Source organism: Poecilia reticulata, chromosome 1 (assembly GCF_904066995.2).
Source record: "Poecilia reticulata chromosome 1, P_reticulata-male-v2, whole genome shotgun sequence".
In the NCBI taxonomy this organism is placed as follows: Eukaryota; Metazoa; Chordata; class Actinopteri; order Cyprinodontiformes; family Poeciliidae; genus Poecilia; species Poecilia reticulata.
Window position 1 is genome coordinate 9264475 of NC_088830.1, and position 18654 is coordinate 9283128.

The following is an 18654-nucleotide window of genomic DNA, read 5'->3' on the forward strand; positions in this document are numbered from 1 at the left end:
TCTGATAGGCACTTCTCTAATTATTACGTATTATAACGATTAACTCTGACTTATTTAAACCCTCAAAGCTCTTATTATGCTAGGAAGCTTGCTACATTTGCTGTTGTAAATTTTTTTCCACTACTGGTTTTATGAGTTGAATGATAAATATGTTGGTAAAATATAAGTATGTTGGAAAACATAACTTTATGTCGTGTGCTACTCTTTAATGTTACTGGTCCACTGAAGTTTCCTACTGGAATAACGGTAAGAATCTGTTTGTGGGTCTCAGATTGTTTGCAGAATCAGATGAACTGTGTAACAACCCAACACATTCTTCAGTAGTTTTTATTGTAAGCTTTACTGATGTTGCAAAGTAGGCAAAATGGACTTCAAGTTTTGTTTCAATATTTTATTGGATAATATTACCTGCGGCAATATTGTTTTGATTTCTTTCACTTAAACGAGGAAGATTCATATTAAAACATAGAGAAGTTACAGGTCTGCCAACGCCTTTCATGTTTCATTTCCGGCATGAATCAGACTCCGAAATAACAACCATACATTCACTACAGATGTCGACTGTATAATAAAACAAGCCTTTCCATACTGTTCAAATGTAGATACACACCTGCCAGACTTGTGGATGCCAGCGTGTTTTAACCCGGAGGCTCTTCTGGCAAGAGAGCAGAACATACGGAGAGAGAGGAAGAGACGGGGAGATGGAGTCGGAGAAAAACAAGAGTGGAAGATGGAAAGCAAGCCAGGTGCAGCATAGAAAAAAAAGAAAGCAAAGCCAAAAAGGATGATTTCATAAAACCAGGAAAATATTGTGGAGAGATGGATAGCGTGCGCAATGCAGAAAATTAAAGGTAGAAAGCAAAAATAGTTTAAGCACAAAGGTGACCCTGAGCTAAGCTGCATTTCTTTGTATGAGATAAAGAAAGAAGGAATTCTTCAAAAAGAGAGAACAAGCACCGATAAAATATAGAGTGGGAGAGATAAAAAGAGCTAATGATGAATAGTACAGTTGTATGCTGCTGACCCTGGGATGATGTGAGCTCTTTCAGTCTGGCACAGTTTCATCCCAGAAAGACAGATGTCCAGGACAACGGCCAGCTACACACATCTAAAAAGAAACTGTGTGTTTGCAGTACTCTGAAAAGTAGGGTTATGTCAATATGTCAATTTAAACCAGTACTATTTTTATTTTTTTAAATAAAACATTTGATAAGTTATAAAATAAAGATTTTAGTATTTGGTATTAAAAGATCACAATATGTGCACCAGTCCACAAGTAGTGGAAAAAGTAAAGTTCTAAAAAGTTTATCGTGTATTTTTGTATTTGCTCGTCATGAGCGAATGCATTTAACAATCTCCTTCAACCACAAATGCAACCACAAGAGTTCAGGAGCGTCACTACCACTTTACCACACAGAAGAACTGACATTTTTTGAGTATTTTTTTTTCTCTTGTAATATAGGCTCAATTGAACTTCAAGTCAACTTCTCTCTTCAAGGCTCTTCAAGCGCTTGTATCCTCTTGTTTTGTCAAACGTTTCATCAATGGATTTGAGTTCATGGCCTCTTGAATGCTAGCTTTTGCTCAGTCTTTAGCATTGCAGGCCTCCTGAAATGCTTTGAATACTCCATCAGCCAGGGTTGTGTTTAAGGTCAAATTTGACATGTTAAACATTGTGATACATTTTCTCTACTCACAGAAGTTTCTTTCAATAATTGTTACCCAAAGGCAGCGTATTGTGTTCCCCCGAAACGTTAAGAGCTTCCACGACAGCCGCATTCACATGGCATTTTAAGTTTTTAACTATTATGAAGATTATGACTGAGTTGTTTTATGATATGAGGGAATAAAAAAAATCTCCAATTTTACAGACACCACTTGAACTCTGTGCAGGGAATGCTTAATTTTAAGTGTGGTCGGTGCTATTCGTTATAGCATTTGTTTTCTTCTGATAAGAATGACGTCATAATTTCTTGATATTGGGTTGATGATTATCTGATGGATTATTATTTAGTTACTACCCGGTTGTGCTAGTTGTATTCCAAAAACTCCCTACAAGAATTGAAAGGAAAGCTTTTGAACTAAGCACTCAAGATGCATTCAAACACTTAAATAGAAAGGGTGTCAGTCTGACACCCATTCCAGGCATTTTTCCTTCCGTCTGCTTTGGTCATGTCAGTGCACTCAGACACCTCTTCCTTGATGGATACCTTACCAGCTGTGGTCTCCAGGGCCCCCCTTCTCTCCACCATGGTTTTTACTCCTCATCAAGCCAGCACTATGTCTCCTTGTCTACCTTCTTGTACTCTGCTGCTAGGATCTCTAGGGCTTTCTTCCTCCTCCTCGGCTGTTGGCTCTCTTCCACGTTTTTGCTTCTCATAGCTCTCCTCCTCCTCGCTCCGCTTTCTCATACTACCTGAAAGAGAGCACAAGAAACCCCGCCTGCCCCATCTGTCACAGATCCTTCAGCCTATATCATCGTTTCTCATGGATTGCCCATCTTGACACTGAGATTTGCTCGTCTCAGACGATCTCTGCGGAGGCTGTCGCGCTACGCTGAAACTCAACAAAACAGAGTAAAATAAATAAATCTGCAAAATAAGAAACAGAACCACAAGTAGCCAAGTTTTCACTCGCGCTGTTGAATTTAACAACGTACTGTATTTCACAGGGGTAACGTCTTTGAAAGACGAGCGGAACAAAGTGCATGTAAGTGTATGTGGGGAAACCATATCGCTAAAAGGGACATAGTTTTATTGAGCTTTGACAAACATAAAAGCAATAAAAGTAGAAATCCTGAAAGTACCAGGAGATTGGTTAAATGGCTGGTGACAGTTTAATGAGACCATAACCCTCATATACACAGATGAGCGAGGAAGACAGCCTCAGTGCAGACAGATGGGTGGAGAGTCTTGCTTCCTGCCTCCTTATTTTGTTCATATCTGCCCCACTTTTGTGCCTAAAAGTCCCTCTTTGAGCTACTTTGAACAAGTGGTCAGCAGAGAATTACAGGGGAGTACCCATCTGTTATCCATCCCTTCTATCAATTTCTCTCTCCCTCTCCTCAGTCCCTCATAACTCTCTCGGCCAAATGAGTTTCACTTCTATCCAGCCAGCAGCTCTATTCTGCCCAGCTAAAGTCTCATCATCATTATCCCTCTCTTTCCGTTTAGGCCCTATTTCATTTTGCCCCCCATCTGTCCATCTTCTATTTTCTCCTTTGTCTCCGTGTCTTTTCTCCACTCTTTTTGTGTCTTGTGCCAGGTCTTCATCCAGAGTACCAGCTGCAACCCCTGCAGCACTACCTTCTCTCCTCTGCCAAGCTGTGGGTCATTTTTTTGTAATGAGAGATGGAATGGCAGAGGAGGAGAAAAAAAGAAGCTAAAAAACAGAGATGTGTATGAAGGATTGCATTTTCTTTTGGTGACTAAATCTCCAGCATAAATATCAGCATGGAAACATGGAAGAGTGAAACTCAAAGGGTGGGGATATTTAAAATAGACTCTTTTGAATTTTATTTCATCTTATAATGGGATCCCCTCATCAAAAAAGATACTTGGAGTGTTGATTTGATTCCTACGTTTTTGAAGATTCCGTAAATCTACCTTGGCAGCCATTCGGGGTGCCTAAGTGCTCCTTCAGACTAGTTGGCAGCAATTAGCAAACACCTGGTGCATCTGCTGAGTTCCTTCTACAAACTACTGGGTACACCACTGGTAAAAGCCAACAGAGGAGCAATGTAATGACTTCCTGAAGGCAGAGTATCAGAAAGAGAAGCATCTTAAAGAGACAAGAAGCCCAATTTCAAGGCATTAAATTACAAAGTCAGTTTTTTTTTAAAGTCATGTTTGGCATACACAGCATTTCTATACAAACTGAAGATAACATGGTTACTTGGCACTATGTGCCTGGAAGATGCATACTACTGCCCCTTTAACGCAAGTATAAGACGAGACACTTTTCAAGCTTCTGTGATCAAATGATGGTGAAATGTTGCAAAAAGGAGCTGGAAGCAGTTGTTTGTCTGTGTTACATACATTTTTTATCTTTGCCTTGATCTATAAGTCTCTAGCATCACTGAATGTTGTTTCAACTTTCAGAACACTGATTCTTCTGTTTTTCCGAGAAACACTGGAAAACAGCTGGAAAACATTTTTGTGCATTGTCAATACATAGCATAATTACATTAAGTACATAAACAATATTGAAGCATAAAATATCATCAACATTCTAAAACAGTAGATACTCACACACAGTTGCATCTCTGTCCTCATCACGGACATCAGAACGTTCCGGAAGAGTCTGATTGACACAAATGTGACTCATTCTGTGGAAATAAATGTAAAATTAAAAAAATATTGTAGCAAATATATCGCTTTCTCAAAAATACATAAGTAAATAACTTAAAATAATTCTCAACCAACCATTATACAGTCGGGAATCAACGCAGTGATTATACATACAGGCTTCATGACTTCGTCCTCATATCCGTCCTCCGTCCGCCATTTTGTAGATCTTTACTGCGTTCCACACTCTGCCTTGCTGTACTGCGTTATAACAAAATAAATAAAATAACGGGAAGATCAGTTTTCCTTACAAATATGCGAGTGTTCACTATTCACTAAATGTGAAATCATAACTTACTGAATTTCTCTCCTTCCTGGTGGACTCCGTAAGAGCTCCTCGGCACGGCGGTCTGAGGTCTGGCTGGTACGGCTTGGCCATTTTTCAGGTCTGAAAAAAATCAAAGATGATGCGAGTATTTTTAAGAATTCAGAACATCACTTGTAATAGAGATTGCAATACAAAATCTCACCCTACACTTGTTTCGGCATTAAGAAAACGACAGACCGCTTTCTGTAAGAAACAAACAAGGCAACTGGCCCCGCTCCACATGTTATTTATAAAAGCTTTCTTACAGTGAGTTCGGTCTTGTTGGACCGCCGCGGTGTCATCTGTCGTTTTCCGCCGGAACATTGCTTAATATCAAAACGATACTGAAAAGGTAACTCCGTGAAATAGGACTTTCCACCATTTCACACAACGCACCGGTTTTTTCGTTCATGTTGGGTGTAGGCAGTTGGCACTCGTTACCACCAGTGCAAATCTTCCTCTGGAGTTTAATGGCGGCTGCTTGACCGACTATGAAAGCGCATTACTGCCATCAACTGGACTGGAGTGTTAAATGAAAGTTGACAGAAAAAAATACATTCTAAAAGTTATTTTTTTCAAAAGTTACGTGACAGTATATTTTATTTTTATTATAATTAATTGCTAAAATGTTTTTAGATGTATATGTTTATTTACTCAATTCTACTTTGAGCTGTCTCCTATTTAGTTCATACATAATCTGCGAGTTATATTTAGTGCTTAACTAACACAACTTTAAAAGAAGAATACAAATGTTATACTCTATCAGAAGGTATCACAAACTTTCAACCATTTTGTTCTTCAATTTAAACTTAATACTGAAAAATCTGTAGTTTCTTAAGTCCTGCATTGTGATGTGGAATGACCACTACCACTCCAATATAGCATGACTCTGGGTCTTTAAAGCAATCAGGGAACATTAACATTAGTTTGAATATTATTCACAAAAATACTTTATGTACAATGAACCACTCTGGAACATGTTTTTATTATTTTTGATTAAGTTATGCAATTCCTCCCATCACAAGATAAATCTTCAGATAGGAGGAATGTCAAAGTAAGATCACGTTTCACAAAAGTCTATTGTATGTAATCATGCATATTCTTCCTTTATATCATCAATTCAACCAAAACTAAGTTTTTCAGTGCTCCTAACACACATGTAATACATATTTTAATGGATAAGATATTGTTTTAATATTCTTTCTCCAAACATACTTCTTTATGGTGAACAGAAGGTAAAAAGGGTTAGCTACAAAATGAATAAGAGTCAAAAGGTGGTGCTCAACAGTTGATTTGCATTTGCATGGCTCTCAGCAACTTCATTTAAATACGAAAACCTCTGCTAGGCACAAAGGGAAAGGGGTGAATACTGACACACAGCGTTTTTGACCATTTTTGGCAGTGCTCGACTGACAAAAACTTCTTGCCGAAAGCCCTCAATCTCCATGCGCACGGCAGAACAAGGTGTCAATAGTTGTCGAAAATCCAATTTTTCGTCCTGTGTAAGATACTCCTCATCAAAATAACGCTGGCCCATTGCAAATTGCTTTATTTGTGAATGAAGTATTTTAATATTTATAAATTATATGTACATAAGAGGGCCCTTGAATTTGTTGTTGAGCAATGGCTCCATGTCAAACCTAATGATTTACAATGTTTATGTAGAGCAACGCAGTAGGCCACTGGGGCTGGACATCATCTTTTCTATTCCCAGTAAAGGAGGTCTTTTATGAGTAATTATGAGTTTTTACTTCTGTTTAGTCAGGAAATCCAAACCAAAGCTGGTCTGTGGTGATAACAGAACCCCGTGTTTTTTTTTTTTTTATATTGTGACATTATAGCTAATTTTAATCGAATGCAACTTTGCATTGCTTTAAGGTTGCTAATTTTCTGATGACAAAGTTTCTATTAATTTGGACTGTGAGTCCCCTCTTTTATAGACCAAGCAAAAGACAAATTTAAGAGCTTTATTCCAAGCAGCAAATGCTCATGTTGACAGTGACATATGTTGAGACTTTCTGGAACGTTGAGACCATCTTTGTGTGCTTGGATACTCATCGAAATGAATTCAACAATTCATTGATCTTGGGGACTGGTAAAGAAAGACATTTTTAATTACAGGCATATTGCCAAAACGAATGCCTGTAATACACAATCATGAATAATTAGGACCAGTTGGCAGGATGCTGCAAACCCTCTTAGAAAATTGTTCAGCTGAACTTTTTTTCTTTTCTGGGAAATACCAAAGTAACACAACAGATCTAATGTATTCTCACAGCATGACACTATATAATAAATTACAAGATTACGCAGTTTTCTGCTACCTGCAACATATGTTGTTTTTGAATGCATGAATATAAAATAGCCCTGAAAATAGATAGCTTTGTGTTTTTGCATCATTCCTAGAACTTAACATAGTTTTCTTCTTGCTTTACACACCGATTATTCTTTACTGACATGCATAGCTCAACAGTCCACCAGACATCAACTAGTCAGCTTAAATGTGAAACGAATGTGACCTTTTTTACCCAGTTGACAATGTGTCATTTGACATTTAATGAAATTTTCTCTTTAATTCAAAGGCGGAGTGCTGTTACTCTGTGGAAAGTTGCGGGGTAAATGCTCTAAAAAAATTTTTAAGCAACTTGGACCTTCAGTGGCGTTACAAGCAAGGAATAGTGACTTTTGGGGCGTCACAGATATCCAAATGTAACTCAGACTGTTGATGCCTCTGTGTTATATGATATTACATGGGAATTTCTGGTATCTGAGTTCTGACTCTTTCTCTACCAATCATGTTACTGGGAAAGTATGGTTATTAAAATACTTGGATCCCTGATGTGCACCGGTATCTCTAGAGGTGAGTGTAATGCCCAGACTGTTGGTTTGCAACAACCCAATAGCATATTTTTTTATTTGGGCCTGCCATAGCAATGCATATGAGAGCATAACTGCTGCTGACAGCATTTACGCTAGCATTAGCATTTTGACGAATTTTAGCTTATACGCTAATTTTAGCATATTGAATGGAGTAAGTCCATGTTGGTTAGCATGCTTGTGATCCTCCACATGCTACTTAGTAAATGTAAGATGAGCAGTATTTTAAAAGGACTTAAGCTTTATAAGCAATAATATTATTGATTAATTTGGCGTTTAAAGAAGAGCAGTAGAAATCTTATGGTTATTGTTCCAAAAAAATATTTGTTGTTAATCTGTTTCTAAGAGATGAACACATTTTCTGGAAACAAAGTGCCACAATGTAAACATCTGATTTTTACTATTGCAAAATTTACAGACTGTAAATTTCTTGTGTCTAGGAAGATAAGCAGTATTTTAAATAACTTATTTGTTGTTTAAAGAAGAGCAGTAGAAATCTTATGTTTTTCTTGAACAATAACCATATTTGTTATTAAACTGTTGCTAAGAGATGAGCATGTCTCCCGGTAGCGAAGTGATACGAAATAAACGTCGGATTTTTACTATTGCAAAATTTACAGACTGCAAATTTCTGGTCTAGGAAGATAAGCAGTATTTTAAAAGAACTTAAGCTTTATAAGCCATAATATTATTGATTAATTTGGTGTTAAAAGAAGAGCAGTAGAAATCTTATGTTTTTCTTGAACAATAACCATATTTGTTATTAAACTGTTGCTAAGAGATGAGCATGTCTCCCAGTAGCGAAGTGCCACGAAGTATACATCTGATTTTTACTATTGCGAAATTTACAGACAGTAAAATTCTTATGCCTAGGCAGATAAGCAACATTTTATAAACAATGGTGTTTAAAGATTTCAAAAGAACAGTACAAGTCTTATGTTTTTCTTGAACAATATTTGTTATTAAACTGTTGCTAAGAGATGAGTATGTCTCCCGGTAGCGAAGTGATACGAAATAAACGTCTAATTTTTACTATTGCAAAATTTACAGACTGCAAATTTGTTGTCTAGGAAGATAAGCAGTAGTTTAAAAGAACTTAAGCTGTATAAGCAATAATATTATTGATTAATTTGATGTTTAAAGAAGAGCAGTAGAAATCTTATGTTTTTCTTGAACAATAACCATATTTGTTATTAAACTGTTGCTAAGAGATGAGCATGTCTCCCGGTAGCGAAATGCCACGAAGTATACGTCTGATTCTTACTATTGTAAAATTCTTGTGCCTAGGTAGATGAACAGTATTTTAAAAGAACTTACATTTTATAAACAATATTATTAATTGGTGCTTAAAGATTTCGAAAGAACAGTAGAAATCTTATGTTTTTCTTGAACAATAACCATATTTGTTATTAAACTGTTGCTAAGAGATGAGCATGTCTCCCGGTAGAGTAGTGCCACAAAGTATACGTCTGATTTTTACTACTGCGAAATTTACAGACTGTAAAATTCTTATGCCTAGGCAGATAAGCAACATTTTATAAACAATAGTATTAATTTGGTGTTTAAAGATTTCAAAAGAACAGTAGAAATATTATGTTTCTTGAACAATAACAATATTAGTTGCTAAGAGATGAGCACATTATCTGGAAACGAAGTGAAACAATGTAAACATCTGATTTTTACTTTGGCAAAATTTACAGACTAAGTTTCTTGTTTCTAGGCAGATGAAAAGTGTTTTTAAATGATTTTATGTTTTATAAACGATAACGTTGATTAATTTGGTGTTTAGCGATTTCAAGAGTAGAAGAAATCCTGTTTTTGTAACAATAACAATATTTGTTTTTAATCGGTTGCTAAGAGGTGATCGTGCTTTCTGTTAGCGAAGTGCCACAAAATAATCATCAGATTTTTACTTTTGCAAAATCTACCAACTGTATATTCCTTGTCATGGCAGAGCTTATGTTTTATTAACGGTATCACTTTTGTTATTAATTTGGCGTGTTTTTCCAAGGCTTCATAATTAGTTTTGATGCAAATTTGTAGTTTCTGTAATAAGAAAACATGGATGTTTTGAACTTTTTTTTTTGAAAGACATGACATTTCTTTGTGCATATTTTAACTAAATTTAATCATAAAGGTGTTTGATTTTATTTCAGTATAATTCCAAATCTAGCATCCAAACCATTGTGAATCTGCATATTCCGTTTTGTACGAGGCTATAGGCAGAGGTAAGAGAGAGGAAAATGGAAAACCTCTAAATAAAACATAATTTAAAGTTTTTCCACCACCTTAAATGCATTAGTGTAGAAGAAGCCTACTGGATTTTTACTTGTGATTAAAGTTTTATGTGCCATCTTTCTTTACTAAGTGGATGTCTCTAAGCTATTTAAGTGTTTGCCTAATCAGGAATCAGCAAAATGACATTACCAGATATTACCCTACCTTAGTGTTTATGTCATAAAAATGTTGTTTATGCCTGGAAAAACTGGATACGTTTGTTTTCATTTATCTTATCTCACCCTTAATCCCATAGAACTTTGAGTAAAAATGTCTGGGGTTTTTTATTGCAAATATTTCAATATGGGATTTACTGAAGTGAAAATTATTTACATTTAAATCAATTATTAGATTGATTTTATCACATTAAACTCCTGCCTTCTGGATGCCTTCCTTCTGACGTTTTCTGGGCTTGTCCCACTGCAGGTGACTTGACTTTAGATAAATGAAATGTCATAATAATAATCAGAGAGAATAATAATCACTAGGAAAAAAATGGCCAGTAATATCACAGCAGGAACCAGTGGAGAACAATGTAACCTGGGAACCACAGCTACACACCGAGGAAGAGGTGGATAATAACATGGGCACCAGGTGAGGCAATCAGGTGATGAGTTACACCTGTTGCTGGCAGATTGAAGGAAAAGAACACAAATGGAGTGAAGAAAGAATCTAAGAACATGAACAGAAAAAATACTAATACATTTGAACTTAGGAAACTAAGTTCAAATGCACAAATAAAATAAGATAAGAAACTAAAAAAACTAAAGTTCACAGGAATGAACAATATGCAAGATCTTGAGGAGTTGAACAACAAAGACATGATTTAGACAGAAACCCAAACAATAATAACCAAAGTTCAAACACACACAGATCCCAACTGGAAGACGGTAGTGTCTGTGGCATAAATAAACAGCTAAAGTTGGGTTTTGTGCAGATTTCAATTAAGAATCTTAATTGAAATCTGCACAACCAAAGTTAATAATTATTGTCTTTTTTGCACTTTTTAGGTCATGTTAAAGGTGCAAATGGACATGTTTGAATTATAATTTGCTTTCTCTTTAATACATGTGAGTACCATGAAGTAAACCCTAACCCTACAATCAAATCTGATTTATTAAAATCATTAATAGTCAATAAATGAAATAAGAGGGAAAACGAGAAAAGACAAAATGAAGAGTCTGGAGAGCAAAGTGTGATCATCTTAATGAGGTAAACATATTAAATAAAATTTGGCTTAACTCTCAACAAGCCACCAATGTGCGGAAGCCAGAGTCAACATGAGGACCAAACCGCAATTGTTTAAGTTTTTTTTTTTTTTAATTAAGATTTAGACTTGGGACCTAAGTGATGATTGGATGTTCGCGTAAGTACTGAGGGAATGAATTGTGGCAGTAGTGTCCCTGTGGGGATGTGAAAACGTGTGTGTAGGTGTGTGTTGTTGCAAGGGCACCAGATGCTCCGTTGATGAATGGGTTGCTATCACAGCAGAGGCAGTGTAGTGACACTGAAGACCCTAGATCTTCTCTGGATGTCATACACACGCACGCAAACATGCACAGCTACACATGCACGTTTTCTACCCCGACAGCACCGGAGTAGAACTGAACTTAGTCCTCATCTTTCATCTTGCAAGCTTCAACCATTTTTCAATCCTTTTTTTTCTTTTTTACAATATTGCCAATTTTTCCTGACACTTGTTTCTTGATAATACATGGTGTAAACATGTGAGAATATACGTGTATAGTTGTTACCCTGTGGGCTCTGATGTTCAATATGCCTCCAGCCTCTCAGGGCATCACATTTTTTGTAAATGTTATTTTTTTAATAGAGGGGTTTATACAATTATACTGAGGCGAGATGGTTCAAATGAAAGTACAAAAAGAATAAAATAAAATAAAAATAATAATAAAATGAAATTAAAAAAAATTCTCCAGATAGGTTTTGTGTGAAAACAAGGAGTGGATAAGTATGGTCAACATTAAGCATAGTGGAGGGTCGTTTGTGCAGGACAAGCAGACATTAATCCTTTGAAATGGAGGGAAATGTTAACTAAAAGTTACTCTGCTAGAAAACTAAGAAATGGTTTTACTTTTTGCTTGACAAGATAATTTTTTCCTTATCCAAAGGAAAAAAATCTAACACAAATGTCTGCAGATCCATATTTAATACACACTACAGATCATATTGGTAGCACCTCATTGCCATGGACTGGTGGAATATGTCGATTTATGCCAAATAAACTAAAATCCCGAATGTATGCATATTGTATGTTCATGTTAAAATGTAAAATTTCTACATAATTTATAGAGATGTGCCGATCAGGTTTTTTCCTGCCGATATCGATTCCGATCACCCATGAATTTACCATATTGTTGAAGTAAATCTTAGCTCATTTATGTATTTTATTATACAACTATAATGAATTCAAGCACTCCACCTTATTTGACCTCAACCATTGCAGATTCCCTTTTTGAAAATTAAAATCCTTGGTTTAAAACATTCACTTCCTGTTCATTATAAGTAGATATCCATATAGCTAATTTAATTTTCTTCACTTCTTTAGTTTCCTTGAAATACTTTTATGCTCTCCGCTGCAGTCCACATCTCATTAGTGTCCCCTGGACCTTCTTTATTCCTGGTCTTTTCTGAGATGCACTTTGCTTCAGTTACATTTCTCTGGCTCATATAGACTTTGAAGATGCTGCAGAAACTCACCAAAACTGAAAGCAGGTTGGGTGCAATGAAGAGTAGTAGTGCAATAGTTGGATTAAATTTTGCAGATAAGGTTGACTGAATACCAAACTTGTAGACACTGACGAAGCTGAGCTTTGCTCTTCGTTTATTTAGCTCAGCATTCTGCCATCTGGAGTCCCGTTTAAGTTAGAGGAGCTTCATATTATTGTGGATGACTAAACATTTGCCTTTTTATCAGAATGAAGCCGGAAATTAATCAGAATGAAACGCTTCTGATGCATGAGGAATTCAACAAGGTAAAGGCAGCTGTGAAAAGATGTGAAGTAATTAGAAATATCACACCAAGCTAATCATTTTTATTCTAAACAACAAAAATAAACTATGCGTTTTTTGCCATTTATTAAATTTATCAGTTATCATTTTTAGCATTTGACATTAAAGTTGGTTGTTTAGGTTCTTGTCCCAACCTTAACTGAATAACATTGACTTAATTTTTGCAACGGTATCACTCTTTTTAATATCCTGTGTCTCTAGTATGGATTTTTAAATGATACATTGTTATATTATTGCTTCAAATATGTTGCTGAAACACGGGGGGTTAAAACAAACAACTGTCTCAATATTTCAGTAGCTGTGTTTCTATTATAAATGAGCACAAAACTACAGTCAGTAGCCTGCTAATGTTGAAAAAACACAATTTCACAATTGCACTGTTTCCGTTAAATGCAATTGAAATCATGCAAATAACTTTTTTTCATGCAATAAGTTATATATATAAAAAAAAGTGCGCTATCATACTCCAACAACTTCTGTTTGACTCCGTGGTTTGCACCAGTGCCAACATCTGGTTGGTAATCATGTGACTCGTGATGCAAAAAATATTTCCATAAATCAGTTTCAATATGGCCTAAAAACCACCTCATCCTAACGCCAAAACTTTGAGTGTTTTATCAAATTTGACACGTTTCCATTAAGCAAATTCATTTCGAATTCTCAAATTACGCAACAATATGGTCGATGGAAAACACAGCTACTGTGTCATTGTAGGTGATAATGATTGATTTTTTTAAAATAGATTTTTGAGAAATTCCGTAGAATAGTCAGGATATATTTGGCTCACAATGAAGAAAACTTTCATTGTAGATGCTTGGTAAAGGTTTCACAGATCCCAAATCAGTTAAAATCGCTCCTTTTAGTGTTTCCAGAAATAAAATGCATGTTTCATAAATTTCAAAACTTTTGCTCCTTTTTAAATCTGTGTTAAATTATCCAGTTAAAGTTTAATTAAAACTTTGCTCTACGAATGAATGAATGTGGTTAAAATTACTTAAAACTAAACGGCCGATCACAAACTTGAGCGTTGTTGGCAGATAGCATTTCAATATTCTCAGTTTCTACAAAAATCTTGTATTGTGTCCTTCACATCGTCACGTTTTCTGTATCTTACTCTCACTTGCTTTAGCTACTTACTGTACATAAAAATTATTTAAGTGTCTGGGTGCTTTAGTTGTTAGTCAGCTTGACAGGCAGGGTTTTTACAAAGTGACTCCAAGACAGCACCGCAACTCAAAAAAATAATATATATATATTTTTAAGTAAGTCTTTAACATTGATAGAGCTAATACCCAAAGCTCGTAGTGATGGCTTAAACTAATACAGCAACAACAGCCAGTGTTGTTGTTTGTTGCTTTTTAATTATCACTGAACCAGTGGCCTTTTGGGACTTGATCATGTTGTAATAGCCCGCAGCATCTGCTCTGATCTCACATCTACACCCAACAAATAAGCTACGTTCAGGGTCAGTGGCTCCGAGTTGCCGCATGCAGGACATGGTCGAGTGCGAGTGTATTCATCTCTGTTGCCACAGTTTATCTCATCAATGTCTGTTTGCGTCGAGTCTAAATGGCATTGGTGATAAATTTCTTTCTTCTCTTTGTCTCTCATCTACAAATACTGAATCACATTAGATTTGTCCTTTAACAAGGCAATTGCACAGCAGACTAATTAATATATCACATCACCACGGTAACAGCAGGCACAGGTCAATGTGACACGCTGGGGAGGAGGTATAAATTTGTTTTGTTTGTTTAAAAAAATGCGTGTGTATAGAGATGTGACATTAGCTTATCCAGATATCACTTGTATAGAAAGACCGTAATTATATAATTGAAGTGTTAAAGCGAACTAATTTGTGTAGTTTTTGCGCTTGCTAATTATCCCACTGGGTTTATGGGGGAAAAAAATTATAAAGCAATGTTTTGAATGATCACACTTACACAGACATTAATGATAAAGCTGCAAAAGGCATGGCCAATATCAGCACTGTCATTTTTGATGGATCTCAGGAGATATTGTATTACATCACCCAGGACTGCACTCTGCTTACGGATCTAGCACAAAATGAGGTTTATGTAAGCGTCTGATTTAAGGTGCCTTCAATGATAATAAACACTTAGTGCTATTCTGTTCTTGTCTTTTATTTATTTATTTAATATGATCTCTTAAGAATGTAAACCCAAGTCAATGTGGTAAATTTCTTTCAAGCAAAAATAACTTGCATTCATGATCTCATTTTTAAATAGTTTCTCATCTTAAGATCATCTCCAGACTTCCAATACTGTATTTTCCAACCTATTGCAAAATTCATTTTCCTGCTTACTTCTGTACTTCTATTTGGGTCTCTACAGCATCTAAAACTGTTTGAGTTAAACCTATCAATTCACTTTCTGCCAATAAGTTAATGTTTTTTTTTTTTTTTTTTTTTGGTGATTGGGAAAACGAGCAGTTTCAAAAACCTACTGATTTGAGTCAATCAGCGGGCACTACTCCGTTACCTAGCAACCGAAGCGGAGTTCATGCCAATGGACCAAGAAAGTATAACCGGTCCCTTTTTTAATGACTGTCGGGTCCTTTCAATTTTCAATTGCCAAGTTTTTGGATTTTATCTGAACTTGGGCTCAAACTTTAGGTCTGGGGTTCTGGTCTCTTAAACCATTTCCATTTTTTGCTCATCAAGAGTGAAACAAAACATCAAACCAGTACTTTAGAAACAAAAATGTGTTATTTCAGGAAAAAATAAACTTGCTTTCAATGACACGTTCTGTTACATTGAGTTGGCATTACTTTAAACAGTAAGAAATTCAATAAATCTAATTTACTTATGAGATCAGACAATACTTTTTAATTTTTAGCTAATCATTTGCTTCTTATATTGAAAACAATGCTTAGCTGAAGGTTAAACATTGCACAGCAGACATGATTTTCTAAAAATATTTAAAATCCTCCCACTACAGTTCAGAAATTAAAACATGTTATCTAATTCCCACTCCTTAATATAAGCAGAGATGCATATTGGACTGCACAGTTATTTCCACTGCCACATTGCAGCAACAATGACTCATGTTTTAAGTCTGGACTCTCTAAAACTGCTGTCAAGAGTTTGTGCCCCTAGCAACCCTGCTTTGAATAAGCAGACAGAGAAACAGTGACTTGATGGATGGATGAATGCATATTTCTAGAAATGCAAAATATTGCACTATTAATATTCAAACAAATTCACAACAGTGCTTAAGTTTTGTTTCTGTTGAGTAAATTTAGTGAAAAAAGATAAGCACTAATGTACTGAAATAGGCCTCAGGATAACGAAACTACAAGATTTGAATTCATAACCTGCAGCGACGGCGTGTCATGGTGAGACAAGATGGTATTCATTTGACAAGAGACCACTCATCCCGGCTGCTAGAGGCTGAAGAATTGACTTGGGATATAAATATTTGTGATATCTCTAGGGAAAACTGACGTCTCTCAGTGATGGACGGAGGAACTGACGCTCTCCAAACTCAACGGACAGATCATAAACGGAGTACTGAGGGATGTTGTGGCTGTTTTTGAATTGGCCTTCACAACAACTTCCTCAGACGTACTTCCATTCATCCGGCAATAGTTTCAGATCAGCTTTTAAATGAGCAACTCGGCTCTGACCGCTTTGCTGACATGAACATAAGTTACTGATGAAAGCTTTTTGCAGCCGCTAAGATACATTTCATCAGTACTGAAAACAAAGTGCTCAGTTGTCATCAAGGCCGTCCTTGAAAAGTGCTGCTTGTGTTTGGTTCTGTACCGTGTCAATGGTGGCATTTCAAATCAAAATACTATTTATTTATGAATAAAAACATCAGGTATTTTATTTAAGACAAGTGTAATTTGTATGCGCTGTGTATTCACAGATCTGAAAGTTACACAGCCAAATGCCAAATTTTTTGAAAAAAAAAAAAAAATCTCTTTTATGTGGAAGTTTTTTGCGTCTCAGTATTTGTACCATGACATTGAAATTTCATCCAAGCATTTTATTGAAACTTCATAGAGGGAGAAAAAAACAGTAAACATGTTTGCAAAGAAGGAAAAAACCAACAAAAAAAAAACGGATTTGACCTTAAAAGCTACAGAATATTAGACATCTCAAATATTAACTATGGAGTAGAATCACATAGGATAACAGAAGCTTTTCAGGAGTAATTTTATGACTGAATGTGTGCCGTTACAATGGCGTAAAGAATAGTAAAGAAACTACAGAAAGATCAAATTTGAGTCGCACAGTCAATTGCCTGTCTCTCCATCAGTAATTTCGTTATCTCCTGACACTTTTCTTTTACTCTCTTTCAAGCCCGCTTTGTCAGCTAGTCACTCCTCGTTCCATTATACGGCACTGGGCTCAGAGGGTGATATACGAGCGCTCCATAGAGCAACTTGGACATGAGAGACTGCTGGACATACATTACGCACATCACTCACACTTTCAGTCTCTCGTCCGAACTATAAAGTGAGCTTTGAGAAAGGCGGCCTGGATGACAACACACAACTCAATTAGGATAGAGGTCAAAAAGGAATGAAGCCGCAGTGAATGATGGCAACGATGAAGACGAGTGAAAGGGAGACGGAGGAGCAGGTAATAATTTAACAGTACAAAAGATAAAGCAGAAAGTAGAAGTAGACTTATCTTTTTTTTTCCCTTCTCTTTTTTTTTTACACAGTCCTTCGTCTCATACGATGCTTAATTTTGGTAACTCTTACTGACCGAAAACAAGAGAAGTTTTGATGTGATTTAACTTCAGGCATTGAGAAATGTGTTATTGTAAACTTCTGATTGTCACTCCATATGTCAGACTCTTTCAAGAAAAAATAGGTTTTCTTTTTTCCCCTTGTTGGTTAGAGGTAACAAGAAAAAAGGTTTTTTCAGGCTTTCTGTCATGAGGTGAAGGACTTTGTTTTTTTGTGACTGTTCTGTATCATTTTCAGGTGATGTTTTGAATCTTGATGATTGTTGTTGTTGTGCACCGTGGTTCTCTTTACTTCCTGTTTTTCATGTAACACCTATTGCTGAGTTGCTTTGTCAGTTTTTGGCCTCGAGTTTCTTGTTGCTTTGGTGTTGAATCGTGTTTGTTTTTAAGGGGTTGTAGTTACTCTTTGTCCTTTCATTTGACAGCGTTTTGTCATTTGTTTTTCACTCATTTTGCTCAGCTATTGCTCATGTTCACCAATCGGACTCGCATGTTTTCACTCCGGGACTCATTAAAACCCTAGTAGTTTGTTTTTGCTTGTCGGATTATTCTGTATGCTTTTTGCACCTTACTCAGCCTGTTTTCGCTCTATTTTTCCTTGTGTAGTTTCTGTTTGGTTATCCTTGCTGCTGCTGCTCCTTATTGTAAGGTTTTGCAATGTGTTATCAAAGTACTGCTGATTTCCAATTTACTTCTTGCCTTCTCAATGTGTTCGGGTCCTCCGCTCATCAAAACATAGCACTTTCTTTTTAAACACCTCAAGAGTCCCATTTTTCTCAGTTCTTAAGAACATGTTGCACAATATGGTGACAACTCGTAGGCTATTGATCAAGACCATTTTAAAACTTGAAATAGATATTCATAATGTTTAGAGTTGACCAAAAGATACAGAGAAGAAAAATAAATTTAGCCGGACCTTCTGTCATGTGAGAAGTTCATGAAATGTTTGTTTTAGTCATTATGATTGATCTGCCATATCCACTCTCAATTGGTTCTTTTTACAATTATGTTGTGTATTTTGACTTACATTAGGAAGTTTGAATAAAAACATAAGCATAAAAGCAGAAGAAATGGGAATGCCCCATCAAAATGA

General features: G+C 36.0%; 2 protein-coding genes and 1 long non-coding RNA gene across 9 annotated transcripts in view; 2 read left to right on the forward strand and 1 right to left on the reverse strand.

The window, feature by feature from the left end:
• The window catches only part of LOC103469533 (uncharacterized), a 479729-nt gene that overhangs the window by 260109 nt on the left and 200966 nt on the right, over positions 1 to 18654 (forward strand). The gene's annotated exons all lie outside the window — the stretch shown is intronic.
• Positions 1 to 18654, forward strand: part of LOC103462454 (zeta-sarcoglycan-like) — a 343126-nt gene that overhangs the window by 155871 nt on the left and 168601 nt on the right. The window lies entirely within an intron of this gene.
• LOC103469636 (uncharacterized) lies at positions 180 to 6539 on the reverse strand. Its single transcript, XR_014086811.1, has 3 exons — positions 4645 to 6539; positions 4464 to 4547; positions 180 to 4327 (listed from the first exon to the last, which is right to left on the reverse strand). It is a non-coding gene; the product is annotated as an uncharacterized LOC103469636 (long non-coding RNA).